This window comes from Saccostrea echinata, unplaced genomic scaffold (genome assembly GCF_033153115.1).
Source record: "Saccostrea echinata isolate AGI-Se365-2 ecotype Australia unplaced genomic scaffold, CSIRO_AGI_Sech_v1 ptg000046l, whole genome shotgun sequence".
In the NCBI taxonomy this organism is placed as follows: Eukaryota; Metazoa; Mollusca; class Bivalvia; order Ostreida; family Ostreidae; genus Saccostrea; species Saccostrea echinata.
In genome coordinates, this window is record NW_026889795.1 from 1,741,112 (window position 1) to 1,761,920 (window position 20,809).

Here is a 20,809-nt window from a genome sequence, read left to right on the forward strand (position 1 = left end):
AATAAGAATTGCATGCCTTCATGAAATGTACTCACATGAAACACATACTCTCCTATTTTTGATGTTTTGAGAAATCCCATTTTACCTCTTAATTGCTTGAATTTATACATCTACAGCTTGTTTGCAAAAAGAAAACCTAACCTATTTTTCAGGATATTTATTGTAATATACAAAAACCCCTCTTGCATCAAAGGTTCAAGAAGAAGTGTCCTGAAAATTGCAGTTATCTACCCTACCCTTCCAACCATTACCTGATTCTATAGAAAATATACTGTGGAAATCTGATTTTACTGACTGTCCTTTTTCTGTCATGAATTGAACAAATTTGAATCTACATTATCTGAGGATGCTTCCATGTAAATATGACCAATCATGGCTTTGCTGTTCTTGAGAAGAAGATTTTTAAAGATTTTCCTATATATTCCTATGTAAAATATTGATCGCCCATTGTGGCCCCACCCGACCCCCGGGGGTCATGATTTGAACAAACTTGAATCTACACTATCTGAGGATGCTACCATATAAATATGACCAATCATGGCTTTGCTGTTCTTGAGAAGAAGATTTTTACAGATTTTTCCTTTATATTCCTATGTAAAACTTTGATCGCCCATTGTGGCCCCACCTGACCCCCGGGGGTCATGATTTAAACAAATTTGAATCTACACTATCTGAGGATGCTACCATATAAATATGACCAATCATGGCTTTGTTGTTCTTGAGAAGAAGATTTTTAAAGATTTTTCCTATATATTCCTATGTAAAACTTTGATCGCCCATTGTGGCCCCACCTGACCCCCGGGGGTCATGATTTAAACAAATTTGAATCTACACTATATGAGGATGCTACCATATAAATATGACCAATCATGGCTTTGTTGTTCTTGAGAAGAAGATTTTTTTACAGATTTTTCCTTTATATTCCTATGTAAAACTTTGATCGCCCATTGTGGCCCCACCCGACCCCCGGGGGTCATGATTTGAACAAATTTGAATCTACATTATCTGAGGATGCTTCCATTTAAATATGACCAATCATAGCATTGTTGCTCTTGAGTAGAAGATTTTTACAGATTTTTCCTATATATTCCTATGTAAAACTTTGATCGCCCATTGTGGCCCCACCCGACCCCTGGGGGTCATGATTTGAACAAATTTGAATCTACACTACCTGAGGATGCTTCCATGTAAATATGATCAATCATGGCTTTGCTGTTCTTGAGAAGAAGATTTTTAAAGATTTTTCCTATATATTCCTATGTAAAACTTTGATCGCCCATTGTGGCCCCACCTGACCCCCGGGGGTCATGATTTAAACAAATTTGAATCTACACTATCTGAGGATGCTACCATATAAATATGACCAATCATGGCTTTGCTGTTCTTGAGAAGAAGATTTTTTTACAGATTTTTCCTTTATATTCCTATGTAAAACTTTGATCGCCCATTGTGGCCCCACCCGACCCCCGGGGGTCATGATTTGAACAAACTTGAATCTACACTACCTGAGGATGCTTCCATGTAAATATGACCAATCATGGCTTTGCTGTTCTTGAGAAGAAGATTTTTAAAGATTTTTCCTATATATTCCTATGTAAAACTTTGATCGCCCATTGTGGCCCCACCCGACCCCCGGGGGTCATGATTTGAACAAATTTGAATCTACACTATCTGAGGATGCTACCATATAAATATGACCAATCATGGCTTTGCTGTTGTTGAGAAGAAGATTTTTAAAGATTATTCCTATATATATTCCTATGTAAAACTTTGATCGCCCATTGTGGCCCCACCCGACCCTCGGGGGTCATGATTTGAACAAACTTGAATCTACACTATCTGAGGATGCTACCATATAAATATGACCAATCATGGCTTTGCTGTTCTTGAGAAGAAGATTTTTAAAGATTATTCCTATATATTCCTATGTAAAACTTTGATCGCCCATTATGGCCCCACCCGACCCCCGGGGGTCATAATTTGAACAAACTTGAATCTACACTACCTGAGGATGCTTCCACATAAGTTTCATATTTTCAAGCACAGTGGTTCTTGAGAAGAAGATTTTTTAATGATGCCATTAATTTTTCACGAATTCTTAATTATCTCCCCTTGGAAGAAGGCGTGGCCCTTCATTTGAACAAACTTGAATCCCCTTTACCCAAGGATACTTTGTGGCAAGTTTGGTTGAAATTGGCCTAGTGGTTCTTGAGAAGAAGATGAAAATGTGAAAAGTTTACAACAACAACGACAACAACGACGAAAGACAACGGACAAATTTTGATCATAAAAGCTCACTTGAGCCTTTGGCTCAGCTGAGCTAAAAAGAGTAAGTTTATAATTTGTAATTTCAGTGATATCGCAATAACTGAGCCCCTTTAATTTTAATTAATACTAAGTGATATTGCATCAAAATTTGATAAAATATATGTGACAGTGCCCAAACTATTATTATGAAACAAATAAATTTTTCTCAGACAAAAATTGCCTTACTCTGTTAAGATTTGTTAAGCTGATGCTTCAAACTCTTTGAAAATGTGTACCCCCCTTGTGTTTAAGTCTCTCTACCTAAATGAATAAGAGTCAAATAAAAGAAATATGGTGAGTTTTGAAAATGGCATACATCAATAAACTTATTTAGAGAAGAATTAGACTAAATTACATATTTCTGAAAATTGGTGTTTTCTTGAAGGTGGCAGAGGATAGTTTTTTTAAATGCCAAACATGTGCCGAGGGGGTACACATATACATGCGATCCATAAAAACATGTACATGGGGACAGTTTTCCAGGGGCTAATTAATTACACTTCATATGCCCATGGCTCACAAATTATGTCAACAAATTACATGTAATTTGCCTAGTAGAGTGCACATGTACCGAAAATACACCTGGGGTCTCCCCAAATTTTGGCTTGTTTTTCCAAGATTTGGGCCTCAGTCGTACCCATACAACCCATCCCCAGGCCCGAGCAAGCAGGATAAAACACCCAGTAGTCTGTAAATCAATGCATGCCCTAATGAAAATTCACCAATTGATATGGGGCCATTCACCTTCCCTCTGAGATACACACCTTCTTCTAAGGCCTACTGCTTTTCAGTGAATTTCCTCTGCAACTGACCATGTGTCTTAGGTTCGCATTTACAACTCTGTATATAAGCGTCATAGTGACACCTACATGTTGCACATCATTTATTTCAGCAAGCACTCTGCTACACTGCAAATGTGTCCCATAATTATTCTAATCATTTTTCTACATAAATATCACATCAAACAGGGGATATCTCAATTCTTTAAGAAATTTGACCAGGTCTTTAGTACAAAACTATCCCCTGCCACCTGAACAACAAAACCTGCTTGAAAAACATGCAATAAACAAACTAAATTTGATCACATATTTTGTAAGTTTTTCTTTGGGAGAACTTCCATTACATTTTGGGAAAATACAGGCATATTTTCAATTGGGACTGGGGCCGAATTTCGGCCCCAAGTCGGCTCTAAAAAAATCACTGACTGCACATTTTATCTATATACAGAACATCAAATGCTCGTATTTATCCTTTCTTTTCCTGCTGCTAGTACATGTACCCGTTATTGATTTCTTACCTGAAGCCATTTGAATGTGTCTTGTCAGTGACCCGTGATTGTTAAACAATTAAAGTGTAACTCTTACAAAAACAAAATTTTAATTATGAGATTTTTTGCATTCAATCAATACAATTTAAAAATGATTGATATTAATATCAGAAAGAAACACCTTTGAATTATGCTCATAACCATTCCCCAATTTACATGTATTTATAAAGTTTTATTATTCTTCATTAATTGGTACGTAGTTGCATTATATGAGATCTGAGATCTTACGAAATTGCAGGTTGAAACTTTACAATTTGGATCCGACATCTTTTAAAGTATGCCAATGCATGTTTTTTGAACAACAAAATTCCTTTGAACAAATAACAAGGACTGGTTAAGCCTTTCCCTGAGTTTGAACACTGATACGTTAATAAATGAACTGAGCAGATCCAATTTTTTTTTACATTGAATTTAAGAGTAGCAAATTTTAAACGAACAACCGACTTAACAAATTTTAGTCGATAGTCAGTATGATTGAATGATAGTCGAGTACTCGAATATTCATTGACACCCCTAATGAAACCATCAAACAGAGTTCAAAGATACTGTCACATTTTCCGTGTATTATTTGTAAAAAGTACTCTATTAAATAGATGTTTACATGCAGTCAATTACAAAATATAATATAAATAGGGATTAATTAGAAGTTTTTTTTCATGATTTCACAAAGGAAATGCACATAACTTATACACGTAAAAAATTTATTAGGGATGGCAATGGTCAACTGGGTAACCATCTAATCAGTCAGAAATATAGTAACCGGTTTAGTATGGGATGACGGGTTATGATTTTCATAACCGGTTAGTCGGTATTTTTTGTATAATATGTACTTTTTAAATAATAAGCCAGTATACATATTTTTTTTTTAAAAATTACCACTTAGATCATGTAGATAGCATGTGTAAAACTATTCTCATTCAAGCAGATGCTCGACTGTCTCCATAAAATCCTGCTCGTTGGAGTTTACGGAGACAGACAAGCATCTGCTTGAACGAGATTATTTTAAAACTGAAAAGTTGCTATCGACTTATTAAATTATTCACAATATACAGCCAATGTGAAAACAAATCCCCATTATTTTGTCATTACAGTAAAACATGCTTATAAGTGCCAGGGACAAATAATTTTGATTCATTATAAATGTATTCATTTTTCAGTTTAGTTTTCAGTATGTTTAAAAACCACAGGGAATGAAAATCACTTCACTATATGCTTCAATTCCTTATTTAAGTCTGTTCGCAGTAAGCGTGTTTTACTGTATAACCCAAATACCACTCTAAGTTTACATACCCCAATCATAAAAAATTCTATTTTCTAATTTCAAGAACTAATTTTTTACTAAACAATGTTTTACATGGTAATTAATCTAGTTCATTATCTGTAATGGTAGCCTAGTTGTAGGGCATTCATTTTGTAATCAGGAGGCCTGGGCTTGATTCTCATTTGCTGTGTCATTAACCTAAGACATAAACATACAGGTAGTGAAGGTTCCTTCACCAAGCGCCCAGCATTAGAATGAAAGTCAAAGGTTTTTCAGATGAGACCTTAAAAACCTCACAGTAGATGTTGTGACAATAAAGAACCCTCACTGCTCAATGGGCTGAGTGCCTAGTATTTAGGTCTATGTTTGAAGCCCTTCACCAGTATGTGGTAATGTCTCTATGTGAGAGAAAAATTCTCAAGTAAGATGTAAAACAACATACAATCAATCAAAGTGTCAGTAAGAAGCTGATCCTTACGTCGCAGGTTCAAATCCCACAGCTGGATGTGGAGATAGGTTCCTCGGATGAAACCGTATGAACCGAGGTTCTGTGTCACAGAAGGTGCTGGCACGAAAAAGATCCCTCACTCCCCAAAGGCCATAAGTGTCAAGTACAGGTCTATATTTGCAGGCCTCCACCTGCAAGTGGTGGCATAATAATATGACTTAAAAAAATTTGAAGGGGCAATAAACAAAACACAAATCAATCCTTCAGTCTTATCACAGAAATAATTCAAACTTTTATGTATAAATATATTTCCAAATTTCTTTTGCAATTTAACTGAGTGACATTTTTGAGATTTTCCAATAATAATACACATTTACTAACTGGGTTTGAGGGCAACATGTGTTTTGTCGGACCCAAGAACCAAACTGTTTGCCTGAGGCCATTAAGCCGAAGGGAAACAGTTTGGTTCAAGGGGTCAGCAAATTGCATTTTACCCCGAGAACACGGTCAATAAATGTTTTGTTATATCTTTTACTTTCTTTTTTTGTTTGACATACATGTATTTTGTAGTGGCTTCCGTGATGTAAATTTCCTTTACCAGCACTGAGGTAAAACTCTGTCAATTCCGTAACTTTCGAACACCAACGAATGCAAATGAGATTTAACTAATCCCGCGCATACTGTAATATGTAAGCAGTCCTATGATCTCATCGACAGGTTCAATATCTCACTTTGCGGTTCAACATAGATTTTTTTATGATTGCTCATGAAACCTTGGAAATGTTAGACATTTTGAGTGTACACTGGTATAGATTTATATAAGAACAAATTTTTAAAGGTATAACAAATTATAATATTAATTAAGGCCCTAGTTATAACAGCTATTCATACTTGTTGAAGAATATATAACAATAATTATCATGTTTATACATGTAGTATGTTAGATAGTGTATTGTTGAATTTTTGCATTTTTTTGTTTCAATAAAAAAAATAAGTCTTGGTGAAATTACATGCTCTCATGCATTTAAATATAAGGTAAAGCAATGGGGATTTGACAATGTCATGTCAGGGCTAACAAGCAGAGACTGAACCATAAAATAGATAACATACATCAGTGTTTGTGCGTACATTTATACATTTGCTGGCATATACATGTAACATCAGTGCTGTAAGCAGCTGTTAAATTTTAGATAAGAAAAATTCTAACCTTCATTTCCATGGTCCACGCCAATCATATATTAAAATGTCACCGTGAACTCTTTCATCACTCGCTACATTTATCACAGAAAACTCCGACACAAGACTGTTCATCGCTGTTAATGTGATCGTCAGAATTTCCTCGTAAACAATTTGCGCAAGAATATATATATCCCTTTAAAACTAATGCTCTCTGTACGCAACCAAGGATTTTATGTGCTTCGTAGATGTGGATTAAACGTGCATGTCTACATACGGCTCGTACGTTAAGAAAATGTACAACTGTCAACTTCACATATTTTCTTCTCATTTTCTGTCTGTAATTCCGACTTGCATGGCTATTTTCGGGGACGTACTAAAGACTTGATATACTAAAGACCTGATATTCGACCTGATGATTTTTCAAAAAATAAAATAATCAGATTGAGTGTTATACATGATTTATTTTTAAAAATTATTGATTATGAAGCATTATGCTATACTAAACTTCACTTTTTTTAAATATTTGCCAACAAAGCATCAGATCAAATCACGTTTTTCGTATGTCGGGTCTTTAGTGTCTTCTTCCCACAATGCCGCTCGTGATTGTTTACATCCAGGTTACAAACAAGAGGCCCCGATTAAGACTCTTTCTATACGGATGCGTTTGTAAATGTTGATTTACCTTTACTTGTGTAAATAACTTGCATTTATAAACGATTTAAATAACAGAAAACAGAAAAATCGAATCAAAACAATTTATTTAAAACACAACAACTATCTAAAACGGTACAAGCATGTGTTACGATGCCCTAAAAGGCGTGGCTGGTTTGTAGACAACTTGTTCCTGTACGATTCTCGAATAATTATTATATAAAATAGAATAAAATATAGCTCAGAGCTTGTTTCTATTTATACCACATGACAAGATTTAATATGTTAGAAATTATGTCATTCAAACTTTTTCATAATATTTTAATATTTTTAGGTATCCAAAAAATACTTTTATGACCTGCTGTCCCCTGAATATAGGGGCCAGCCCCTTTTTCTTGATGTTATCTGAAAGCTCTCGTAATTACACACAACTTTTATTCTATATGTCTTACCAAATTTTTATCAGTTTAAAAATTATTAAACAAAAAGCAGCAAAATTTCATAGAAAAATAATTCTTAAAACTTGCCGTCACATAGCTTCCGAACTTAAACAAATTAGCCTACAATTTTAATGTTCTGCGCATCTGCAATGTATTAGTTACAAGTTCTCCAGTTTTCATGCAAATATCATGTGTCGTTATTGAGAATTCTACTGGACAAGAGACCCTCCAAATATCGATTAAAGGGCAATAACTCATGAACGGGGGTATATATCAAAAATTTGAAAAAACCGTTTTTAGGCAATAATACATTGTATCTACCCTGAAAGTTTCATAGCAATCGGACAAAAGGTCTCCGAGAAATCGCCTGCTGAAAATCGGCGGGAAAAAAAAAATAAAATAATAATAAGAAACAGTAGAATAACAGTAGGGTCTTCCGAAGGAAGCTCGGAAGACCCTAATAAGAAACAGAGTAAAAACAATATGTTCCCCAACTTCGTTTGGGGAACATAATAATAATAAGAAACAGAGTAAAAACAATATGTTCCCAAACTTCGTTTGGGGAACATAATAAGGTATAGGATGTTTAAGGAAAAATGTCAGCTTGAGTAGATACATTCTTGAGTGATTTTGTGTGTGTGTGTGTGTGTGTGTGTGTTTTGATAAATTTTGATTCAAAAACAAACACAAGATCAAACTTGCACTTAAAACGTACAAATAACAAGGTAGTAATGTATTCCAAAACATGTGCTTCAACAAAATTAACTTCCTTTAATAACTTAGAAGGCGATTTTTCCTAATATTCAAATACTGAATACTGAAATTGAAAAAATATGTGTGCTATTTTTATTCATACGTCTTCCAATTTGATGCATTTAATTAACACAGAAACATATATTGTACCACTTAATGATACTGCATTCATCTATCCATTTGATGAAAGGCAAGGTTTCCAATATATTAACCTAAGCATGCATATATTCAATAATTGAAACTTCAATAGTTCAGGAAGAAGTAGAGTGGAGTGAATTGAATATATTTATTTTTTATTTGAATTTTGTATATTCACATCAGGTTTTTGGAGGCACATGTTATTAAGGACTTTTATTTTTACACAAAGATTTCCTTATTCAGACCGTATTTTATTCAGACCATATTTCATGCTGTGTATATAATTTTCAAATGTCATATAAAAATTCCCCATTGAAGCTTAATGAATAAAACATTTCAATTTCGATCGGTTTCACAATTGTTATCTTAATTCTGTTTGGTGGTCTGTACCTATTTTATTTCATAAACAAGCTGTTTTTGTGAAACACTGATGCCCCCACATGGCAGCTTATGGTGAAGGTTAAAATTTCTCAAATGCAAGTCAAAATCCAGCCCAAAATATGAAAATGTTGGTACCCAAAGAAAGGTCTTGTCTCGAGAAATATACCTGTGAAATTTGAAAGCCCTAGCTGCAACTGTTCAAAAGTTATGGTGAAGGTTAAAGTTTTTTTAAAGTAAGTAAAACATCAATGTCAAGGTCAAAGTTGTTTGTATCCAAAGGAAGGTCTTGTCACAAGGATTACATATGTGAAGTATGAAAGCCCTAGCACTAACTGTTCAAAAGTTATGGCCAAGGTTAAAGTTTTTCAAAATTAGGTCAAACTCCAAGGTCAAAAGGTCAAAGTAGTTGGTATCCAAAGGAAGGCCTTGTCACAAAGAATACACATGTGAAGTTTGAAACCCCAAGCACCAACTGTTCAGAAGTTATGGTGAAGGTTAAAGTCTCATAAAATTTTGCAAAAGTGGGTCAAACTCCAAGGTCAAGGTCAAAAGGTCAAATATGATGGTACCCAAAGAAAGGTCTTGTCACAAGAAATACAAATGTGAAATATGAAAGTCATAGCTCCAACCAATCAAAAGTTATGTGCAAGGTTAAAGTTGACAACAGACAGACAGATGAACAAACAGACAGACAGGACAAAAACAATATACCCCCGGGATCTTTCGATCCGGGGGCATAAAAAATATAATGCTTTTAGGGAAGAAAGACTAAATTATTTTATTCTTCAAAAACATCATGCTTAAATACATGTACATGTATCTTTATGACAACCCCGAATTATTTTTAATTTTCTGATAGAAACACAGGTCTGTGGTCCAGCAACTTGTTTTTACATATATATGTAATACGTGTTTCAAAGTTTTGACGATAATATTGTCAATCTACAGATCTATAATTGTGGGATACCGATCCCGAGGTATTTTCATAGTATTTTTAAAATATCAGTTTGTGTGGTAACTGAATACCATACAGTACAAAGTACAGTATCATGAGCTCATAAAAATGTATAAATGCTAATTATTAACACCCCGCCTCTCAAAATTCAAAAGACTTAAATTAAACTTTACGGGGTAATTTTTGCAAAGTAGGTCAAAGGTCAAGTGAATTGTAACGCTGGTATTTTTCATAATGTTTTATGACAATCAGTGCACATGATAAATAGCATAGACTTAGCTCTTAAATGTCAAAAATTTGCTGGAAATTGGCACTATTAACATTTTTTGTAAAGTTTGTCAAAGGTCAAGGGTCACTAGGTCGGTAACCATGGCAATTCTCAAAAGTCATAGTGCCAAGAAATATGTTCAAAATATCAAGTCCATATCTCTTACAGTTCTAGGGATACAAGGTGTGACAAACGGACAGCTAGACAGTCAAACAGCTAGACGCCGGATAAAATGATCCTTAAGGACATACGCAACGTAGTTTGAACTTTATTGTCTCTTTCCCTCGAGCTGAAGAGTTCCAATACTTAAAGGAACTGTGTGATACATTTTATTGTCTATATATGCTGTTGTACACTTCTTCTAAAACAAGTTTTGATAAACAAAACATCTACAATATATGTTTAGTAATTTTTGTATATTTTTCTTTAAATTATACAAAAATTTTCATCAATTGATATCTTTTCAAAACCCCTAGTAATGCATGCTGATTTTTTGTCTACGAACATTTGATGGCACTATAATCTTAAATAAAGAATATATCTTGAAAAATTATCAGTAGGTAAGGTACATTGCGTATGTCCTTAAGTGCACACAAAAATACACGCTCCTTAAGACTACACAAAAATACACGCTCCTTAAGACTACACAAAAATACACGCTCCTTAAGACTACACAAAAATACACGCTCCTTAAGACTACACAAAAATACACGCTCCTTAAGACTACACAAAAATACACGCTCCTTAAGACTACACAAAAATACACGCTCCTTAAGACTACACAAAAATACACGCTATGGCATTACTTTTGGATAACCTCTTCCTACATGTATCATACTTGTTATACATAATATAAGGATTAGCAATGTATTCTCCTCAGCCAATAAATGTAGCCTAGAAGGAAACATTACCAGCGGGAATGTGTTTTTTGTGGTGTTAAATACGTGTAACTATGAAAAGTACACCAGGTTACAGAAGACGTGTAATGGTACATATTGTGGAATTGTACATATAAAACCAGTTAATCAGTCCAGCTGTTTGAGAGGACTAGGCAAGTATGTTTCAATCTTTTATTCAAGGATTTTAATAATCTAGTAATTGAATAGATGTTTGGGCGCTGACCCAGGAATATTTCCGGGGGGGGGGGGCAGTCCAAAAATCATGAAAATCCTATTTCGTGGGACGGGTGGAGGTAAGTTGGTTTAGCTGCTTTCTTTCACTTCTTAACCTTCGTACATGTATGTATGACTCTTCCGACCAAATTAACAGGGGTCCGCGTTTTCCAGGGTGGTGGTTCCAAGGTCATTTCTTGATTATTTATCACCGAGCAAAATTAACATTTTTAAAATAAATAACTTTTTAATATATTATACTAAATTTGGACGTTTATCTACCCGGATTCTTCACTGATTATAACCAGTTAGATTTTGATTATAAGATATAGAACTATATCCGTTGTTTAGCGTAAACGGGAAGAAGGAATATTGGAGGGTAATAAAGAAGCGGCGCTGTGGGCCGTAATACAGCGTAAACGAGAAAGGTTAGAACTAGTAAAATCAGGTTTCCGAATTTATTATAATGGATGGTAAACAACAATCAACATGAATTTCCACAATAGTTTACAAGTTTTAACCGAGTTGGATGTGGCCGGTAGAGCATCGGGCCTCCAAACTGAAGAAAGTATAATGGACATAGCTTTTTGTAATATTGAGAGTAAACAATAATTGCGTCCAGGCATAGATCTAGGATTTTTTCGGGGAGGGAGTCCACCTCAGTCAAATAAAGAACAAAATCAAACCCAGAAATTCGTTGACAAGCCCCCCCCCCCCAAAAAAAAACACAAAATAACCTTTACTCCTTTACCAAACGTGAAAACATATTTCGTGGGGGTGGGGGTGGGGGGTTGAGCAACTTTTCCTCACTTCTTAAGCTTCATATAAGTAACTTCACAGGAGTCTGTGTTTTCCGGGGGCCGCCCGACCCCTCCTGATCTGCGCATGAGGTCAGACGACCCGTTCCTCAATAATATATTATTGTCATTTAAGTATTGCTACTTTAGAACAGTTTACTAAAAACTGATTTACTTTACTAGATGATGGCCTAAATTATATAATCCTATTTGAACTCACTTGAATAGTGTATAATTTTAATATTATAATTTTCAATTGGCGTCAGGCCCGTACCAACGTGTTTCAAAGTGGAGGGAGGGGGGGTGATCTTTCTCTAACTTTTCAGCATATTTTCCCCCAAAATGTCATGAAATAGCAAAAAAGAGAGGACGGTGGTTGTTATGGTTGGCGGATCTAAGTTACTGGCAATTTTTATGAAACTGAAATTATTTAATTATTTGAAAAAATGCCCTTAAACAAGATGTGTTTGTGAAACACTGATGCCCCTGTATGGCAACTTATAGCAAAGGTTAAACTTTCTCTAATGCAAATCAAATATGTTGGTACCCAAAGTAATGTCTTGTCTCGAGGAATATACCTGTGAAATATGAAAGCCCTAGCAGCAACCATTGAATAGATATGGAAAAGGTTAAAGATTTTCAAAAGTAAGTCAAACATAAGGTCAAGGTCAAATGGTCAAAACAAATGGTGCATAAGAAAAGACCTTCTCACAAGAAATATAAAGGTAAAATATGAAAGCCAACGCACCAATCGTTCAAAAGTTATTACCAAGGATAAAGTTTTTCAAAAGTAGGTCAAACTCCTAGGTCAAGGTCAAAGGGTCAAAGTTGTTGTTATCCAAAGGAAGTTCTTGTCACAAGGAAAAACATGTTAAATATCAAAGCCCAAGCACCAACTTTGAAAAAGTTGTGTCCAAGGTTAAAGCTTTCCAAAAGTAGGTCAAACTCCAAGGTCAAAGGGTCAAAGTTGTTGGTATCCAAAGGAAAGATCTGTCACAAGGATTACATATGTAAAGTATGAAGGCCTTTGCACCAACTAGGGGTGCAATGATACACTAACCTCACGATACGATACGTATCACGGTATTCAGATCACGATACGATACGTATCACGATACTTTTTTTAATTTTGCTATTCTCTCTTCTAACTGAGAGATTTATAAGTTGTAATTTAAACCGCATGAAGAAAAAAAATCAGCTCATTATTGCGTTAAAATGTTCTTTTTTAAAATACTCTTTTACTTTATGATTTTTTACTTTGAGAAATTACGCGGACTTTTTCTTACGACTGTGACGTAATAGCGAGCGCAGCGAGCCGCCGGAAGCGCCGCTCGTCACTGCGAGCCCTTAAAGCAACGCCTGGGCGAAGAGAAAATTCGGACTTTGCACATTGATCCAAATGATTTTTTTTTCCGCAGTTACCTGTGGTCCCATAATGCTTAGCGAATTGCATCTCGACGCAAATTACGTTCTCGCGGTAGCAAAAAAAATTCAACAAAAAATAAAATCACCTTGATTTAATGGATATATAGCAGATAAATAGTAGATTAAACGTTGTTGATTAAAATTAGCACTGATCAGGCTCTGTTTTGGTAATGCAGTATACATACGACGTCATATGACGTCAGAGTCTAGACGTAGCAAATATCACGTGCGGTTTGACGAGCCCGATCTAAATTAAAACTGAAATGTATTTGCGCTCGCCCTAACGGTCGCACCGTCAACATATTATTGGCAAAGGAGCTGACGTCATTAAGTCAGAGGTTGAAATGTCCATGTGTTCGTTATATAGTAATTTATAAAATTATTACAATAAAGAATTTATCTTTAGGATGTTGCTTACAATTAAAAATGAAATATTCGATGCACTATGTTACTTTTAAGAAAAAGTTCTGGCTTATCAACAGCACAATTTTGACACAGTTCTGGCAGTAAGAGGGCTAAACGAAGTATATCGTCAATTCTCATTATATCGCGGGTTCCATTGTATCGAGGTATATTCCAAAAATTGGGATATATAGCTCATATCCTTTTTGTTGATGGACTATATGCCTGTCGTCTGAATGTTGACTTTTGTGATGATTAAAAAGCATGGAACACCCGTTTGATTTTTTTTTTTAAATTTAAATAAAACGTAATTTTACAGATTTCATTTCCCGTTTTTATTTTATTTAGACCATTGAATTTATATCCTAGTAAAACCAATAATAAAGTTCATATTTTGAAAGTCTTAAGTTTGTATTATGTTTAGTTTTCATGCATATTTACACTGTAAATTTTAAAATAAAAATTGTTCTTCGTGAGAGCGCCATGCTTCCATGCTTTTCAGTACCGCGATACAATGAGACTCTCCACTTTAGGAGGTTTATAAGACTTCCTGTTTTAAAAATAGACCACAAATTAAAAGAACCAAGCTTGGGAAATAATTAGGAACGAAAAAGTTAGGCCATTGTTATATTTATGAATAGCATTTAATGAAAAGTTAAAGTAAGAATTTGGAATAACTTTTTTTACGCAAAAAAGTACCGCGATATAATGAGACACCAGTATAAGTACATGTACATATATATATATATATATATATATATATATATATATATATATATATATATATATATATATATATATATATATATATATATATATATATATATATATATTCAGATCACAATGTCAGCGCCATTGATTCAGAGGCCCGGAAATAACCCGCAGGTACCCATCGATCCTGTTCCAGTTGGTGTCTCAGCCATTTCTTTTATTCTTCCGTTAGGTCTTGCTACGGTGTGTGGGGCACTGTTTTTGTCAGGTTGGTCTGAGTTTCCTTTGCAGAATTTAGGATATATTTAAGGTATATTAGTAAAGACATACGCAACGAACTTTATAAAATTATATATATATACTGGTTAGTTTTCAGGATATTTAAGCAAAGAATTTAATAGCTACCCAAGTTATAAACTGTATTAACCTAGGTTCGGGCAGTTTGTACGCTTTAAAAAGCGCAAAGTGTAACAAATAAGATGATTTCTCCTACAAAAATCAGTTCAAATTGTATATTTTAACTGTATATATATATAAGCGATTGCAAGGCGTCACGTGATCGATTCATGTGATGTCTAAAAAAAGAAAGTTTACGTTAACCATTTCCGGAATAAGGGGAAAAAATACTATTAATAGTTAACTATAGTTTACTATAGTTAACTATATGTTAACTATAGTTTACTTTAGTTAACTATAGTAAACTATAGTAAATCAAAGTGTCAAAGTGATCACTATAGTAAATCAAAGTTTTCAAAGTGATCACTATAGTGTCAAAGTGATCACTATTATAGTAAATCAGAGTTTTCAAAGTGATCACTATAGTGACATAGTTATCACTATAGTAAATCTAAGTTTTCAAAGTCATCACTATAGTAAATCAAAGTTTTCACCATAGTAAATCAAAGTTTTCATAGTGATCACTATAGTAAATCAAAGTGTCAAAATTATCACTATAGTAAATCAAAGTGTCAAAGTTATCACTTTAGTAAATCAAAGTTTTCATAGTGTCAAAGTTATCACTACAGTTAACTATAGTAAACTATAGTTAACTATAGTATTTTTTTGTTAGGGTTGCGCTAATGACAAAAAGTCGATCGGCAATATTTCATGAACAGAGAAAGAATACGACGTGACGCTGCATAGTGTTGGGAAGCGTCTACGCAAATTTTTTCATCTACGTGTTTTGTTTTGATACGTCTAGCTTTTGAGTATAAGATAAGATAAGATAAGATAAGATATGTTTTATTACTAATTCAGTGCCCAAATGAGCATAAAGAGAACAAATTTACAAGAGAAAGGCCTAAAATATAGTTGAGAGAAAAAGAGAGAAAGAAAAAAAAATCATTTAGACGTACATGCACCTATATAAACATATACATAAAATAGACATATGACTCTTCAATGTATACATATATATATATATATACACACACACATACACACACATACACACACACACACACACACACACACACACACACACATATATATATATATATATATATATATATATATATATATATATATATATATATATATACATACACATTGTGGTAGGGGGCATCAACATTAAGATGACAATTAATGCACATGCATTTTCAAACTTAATGTTTATAAGATAGAATATAAAAAAAAATGCTAAGTACATTAGTAGTAAAGACTGAAGTACACATGAATTGAAAAATTCTGTATTTTCTAACAATTTTACTTTTATTATTTTTTTATGAGGTTTTTTTCTCTTAATAAAAGATTTGGATAAAAAGTCACATAGTTTAAATAATATATTGTGATCTTCATTTGTCATAATCCATAAAAATTTTTGATTGTTGGACAGAGTGTTGAAATTTTTATAATTGTCGCTTAAAAAGTTGAACAAAACTTTCCTTTCTTCATTATATAAAAAACAATTTGTAAGGAAATGGATTTCATCTTCAATACAATTTGAATTACAAAGAGTACATATCCGTCGACCTCTTTCTAGAGGGATCTTTTTCCCATTAATATCTTTTGTATATTCATATCTACCACGTTCAATTCTCAATTCATGTGCACTTATTCTGAATTTACACAGTATTTTCCTCTGTTCAAAAGACTTTAAAGACAAATATTTCTCAATGGCAAAGGTATTCTTCAACAAAAAAATATGTATCAAGTTTTCCATGTATTTGACCCTCATCATGTAATTTAAGCCAGTATTGGTAAAAATGCTTTTTGATAAGTTTTTTCAGTAGTCCTTTAAATGTGGTCATATTTAACTGTTTACATACAAGTAAATTAAGGTCTAGTTTGTTACATAAAAATTTAACAGTGTCATACCAGTTATTGATGTCAGACTGAGTAAGATTTTTGCACTCATTATATGCACAATGTAATAAAGATGATTCTGACATATTTTCTTAAGAAATAAACAACAATGTTAAAAAGTTCTCTGGGAAATGAACTTGGTTGGTCACGTGATCAAATCCTGTGAAGCCCGAAGGGCTTCTCAGAAGATTTGATCACGTACCAACCAAGTTCATTTCCCAGTGAACTTTTTAACATTGTTGTTTATTACTTTTATTTACATTTGAGACGAATATTCTGAATAGAACTGCATTTATTACACGAACGGCCCGCCGTATTGCTATGTTGTGACGCGCAATGACCTAGAAGTTGTTTGGTCTTGAGAGTTCGCCTCGCTCCAACATTTGAATACTTACATTGATGTTTAGCAGTCCAGTTCAGGAAATATCTGTTCATAATGAAAAAACAATGATCGCTACTGGGAATTATCTTACTATTATTGTACGAGTTCTTTATATATAAAGTCAAAAGCGGTGCTATCGTCTTCAGTTTACATACCTTCAAAGGAATTTCGGGTTAAAAAGTTAAGCGTGATTTTAGGCTAATTAGAAACATTCTTCACACCGAAGAAAGATGTAACGATCATTTGTTGAACGAAAAAAAAATATATGTTTCAATAATTTTATCTTTTTCATCGCTTTGACTGTTCAGAAGTTCCGAAACCAGTGTCACTGTGACAGAAATATGTAGACAAGATATCGTCTCGCTGTGTGATTCGGTCACGCCATGACCTCTGACCCCCAAATAAGTTCATACAGAATTGAACATATTTTCTCTTCTATAGGTTCATCTAAGAAAAATATTTGCAAATGTAAATAATAATCTATATGCCAATAAGATAGTAAACCAATGATGATTGAACAAAACATGTATATAGTTCTGAACATTGAAATCTATTTCATTATAATAATAAATTGAATTTATATCTGGATCTTTATGTCCTCTTGTTTTAATTAATTAAAATATTAGAATTTACCATTGGATCTACACCAACGTACAATGTATATATTCATTTCCTAGAAGCTTCAGACGGCATGATTTTCTCAGTGATTAATGAATATGGATGAACAGATGAACGAATGCGATTTTGATATATACGTTATAGACTAGTTTGAGGTTGCATGCTGGACATGAACATCTTTATTTTAATATTGCAGAGGAAATTTGTTTCCTCTACATGTATAAGATATTCTCTAGCATTTTCGACACTTGCATCGGCCATGTAAACATTGAATCATCGGTGCATATATTGTGTAAACATTTTGTTGTATAGGCCTAATGTTTTATGCGTCGTATTTTGTCAAAAATTGAAACTGAACACACTTCTCCTGACAGAAAGGCTTCTCTTTGCAAGTTTTCACAAATCTAGCAAAAATAATTTTTAAAATAATAATTTTTGAAAATTCACGAGGACATGAACAAAGACGCTTCACGCCGGCATATTTTATGAAGCGCATAAGCACGAAGCGACGCAAAATGTCAACAATTAGTTTCTAGTTTTGACGTCAAGTTTGGAGTTATGACGTCACAATGGAGATATTCTTGCTTCCTCATACATGTACTCATGTACCTAGTTCATGAGAAAATGATGCGAAGAATATGAAGGAAAAATATTTGTAAATGTAAATATTAAATAGCAAATAACTATTTTTTGCCAAATAAGATATTAGGATTTTTATATATTTATTGCAGGTACAAGTTCTATGAAATAACCCCTATTCATTCAATATGTTCAGACAGGTGTCTACCCCCCCCCCCCCTTCCAGGTCACAGTGCAGAAACCTCGATGTTTGTTCAGCGCATGAACAATTTGCCCCTTGGACCACTGTGTACAGGTTTAAGATATATATATTTACATTGATATAATAACGGAATGAATGATTTGGAGACGAGAGAATAAAAAAAAAAATGTTCATGTTGTTATTTTTTTGAGTACATGATTTTTTTTTTCCTTTTGTTATTCTGATTTACATATAAAATGAGCAACAAACGCAAGATTTTCAGGAAAAAAAGTATTTATTAATCTATACATATTGTTTTTTTCTTTAGTCTTTTTTACAGACTAAACATAATTAAGGTTCAGCAGCAAACCATCATGCGAAAATTTATGAAAACTTATAATATTTTAGGAAAGGGGGGGGGGGTGGGGGGGGGTGAAATGTATGTTGCTTCAAAATGAATGTGATGACCTTACTTGATATTTTAACCATAAGTCACTTATAATAATTTGTACAAAATACATGTATATAAGTTTTTGGAAAATTCATTGGTTAATTTTTTGTCAAGACGTTGAGAACTGCTCTTGAAGTGAAAATATTACTGCAAATTTACAATGAATACTCCCCAAATCAGCGGTGGTATTACTACATCTATCATTATTATATAGTCTATATTTATAGTCCCTATATAATCTATACAAACGCAAACAGTTCATAACACTACATATTCACTGGTTTTGAAGCCGTATTCACCGGAGGGTTGGTGCGCGTGCAGCGGCATTGTGACGTCACAATCAACACCTCAAACAACGTTGTAAACAATGGTTGCAACGGCCGGAGCCAGCTGTATATCTGAGCAGGAAAAACAATTATAGCCAAGCCTATCACAGGATTATTTTCTAAACAGTTCGATGTCTTACAAACAGCAAAGGGAAAACACGGAAGCTATAACTTGTAATCTGGACATTTATTTTATTTTTCAGAACTTCGTTAATGAAAGTGGTATCATCATACAGCCTTCAATGTCTTATTTACTCAAATTCGGACTATATAATAAAATAATTATGGACTCCTTCGGTGGTGAATATGGTTTGTTATTCACCAGGAAAATATCAATATTGACCTCGGCTTCGCCTCGGTCAATATTGATATTTTTTTGGTGAATAACAAACCATATTCACCACCGAAAGAGTCCATAATTGTATAATAGTTTCCGATACAATTTTTATTTTCATTGAATATAAAGCATATTATTTAATATCTAGACTAGTGGAATGTTTTTTTTTTTTTTTTGTTTCAATTTTGATACCTGTATGGGATATATAAAATTTCACCTCATAAATTTCAAAATATTGAAAAACTGCGGTTACCATGACAACCATATCATCCTTATTACCCGGTTGACCATGGTTGAAATTTTCATATTATGATACCATTACCGTAAGGCAAATTATGTGTAAAAATGAGAAAAATTCATTGAGCGGATTTTTTTCACGGACCCTTGCAATCGCTTCCTAAATATTGTAACGTCAAACGGATTGATACGTTTTTGACGTAAGTTTGTGACGTAGGCAACACAGGTTATTTCTTTTATCCAATCAAATGACGCGTTACAATCAAAATTAAATTATTTACCGTTTATACTTAAACAATAAATCAGCATGCATTACCAGGGGTTTTAATTAAATGGATATCAAATGATGAAACTTCTTCTGTTTTTAGTAATACATATATATATATATATATATATATATATATATATATATATATATATATATATATATATATTTAAGAAATAATGTATCATTTTTAAACATCTATCGGGATATAAATACGGGTTGGTCACGAGATCAAATTCCATAAAGCCCGAAGGGCTTTATGGTAAATTTGATCTCGTACCAACCCGTATTTATATCCGATAGATGTTTAAAAATTATACATTATTACTTATATTTACATTTATGACTTATTCATATTTTATATTTTCCTGATTATAATCTTTTACGCGTGAAATGTTTTATTTTTCAAACTCAACGGCACGTATTTGATCCGTTGTTTGCGCGTCTGTCCTTTATGACGTCACTGAGAAATTACGTCGAACGTTTATGACGCGAGGAACCCGTGTTTATACAGATATAGATACGCCTTGCTTTCAGTAGTGTTATATAAGGGAAAACATTTGCAAATGTAAAT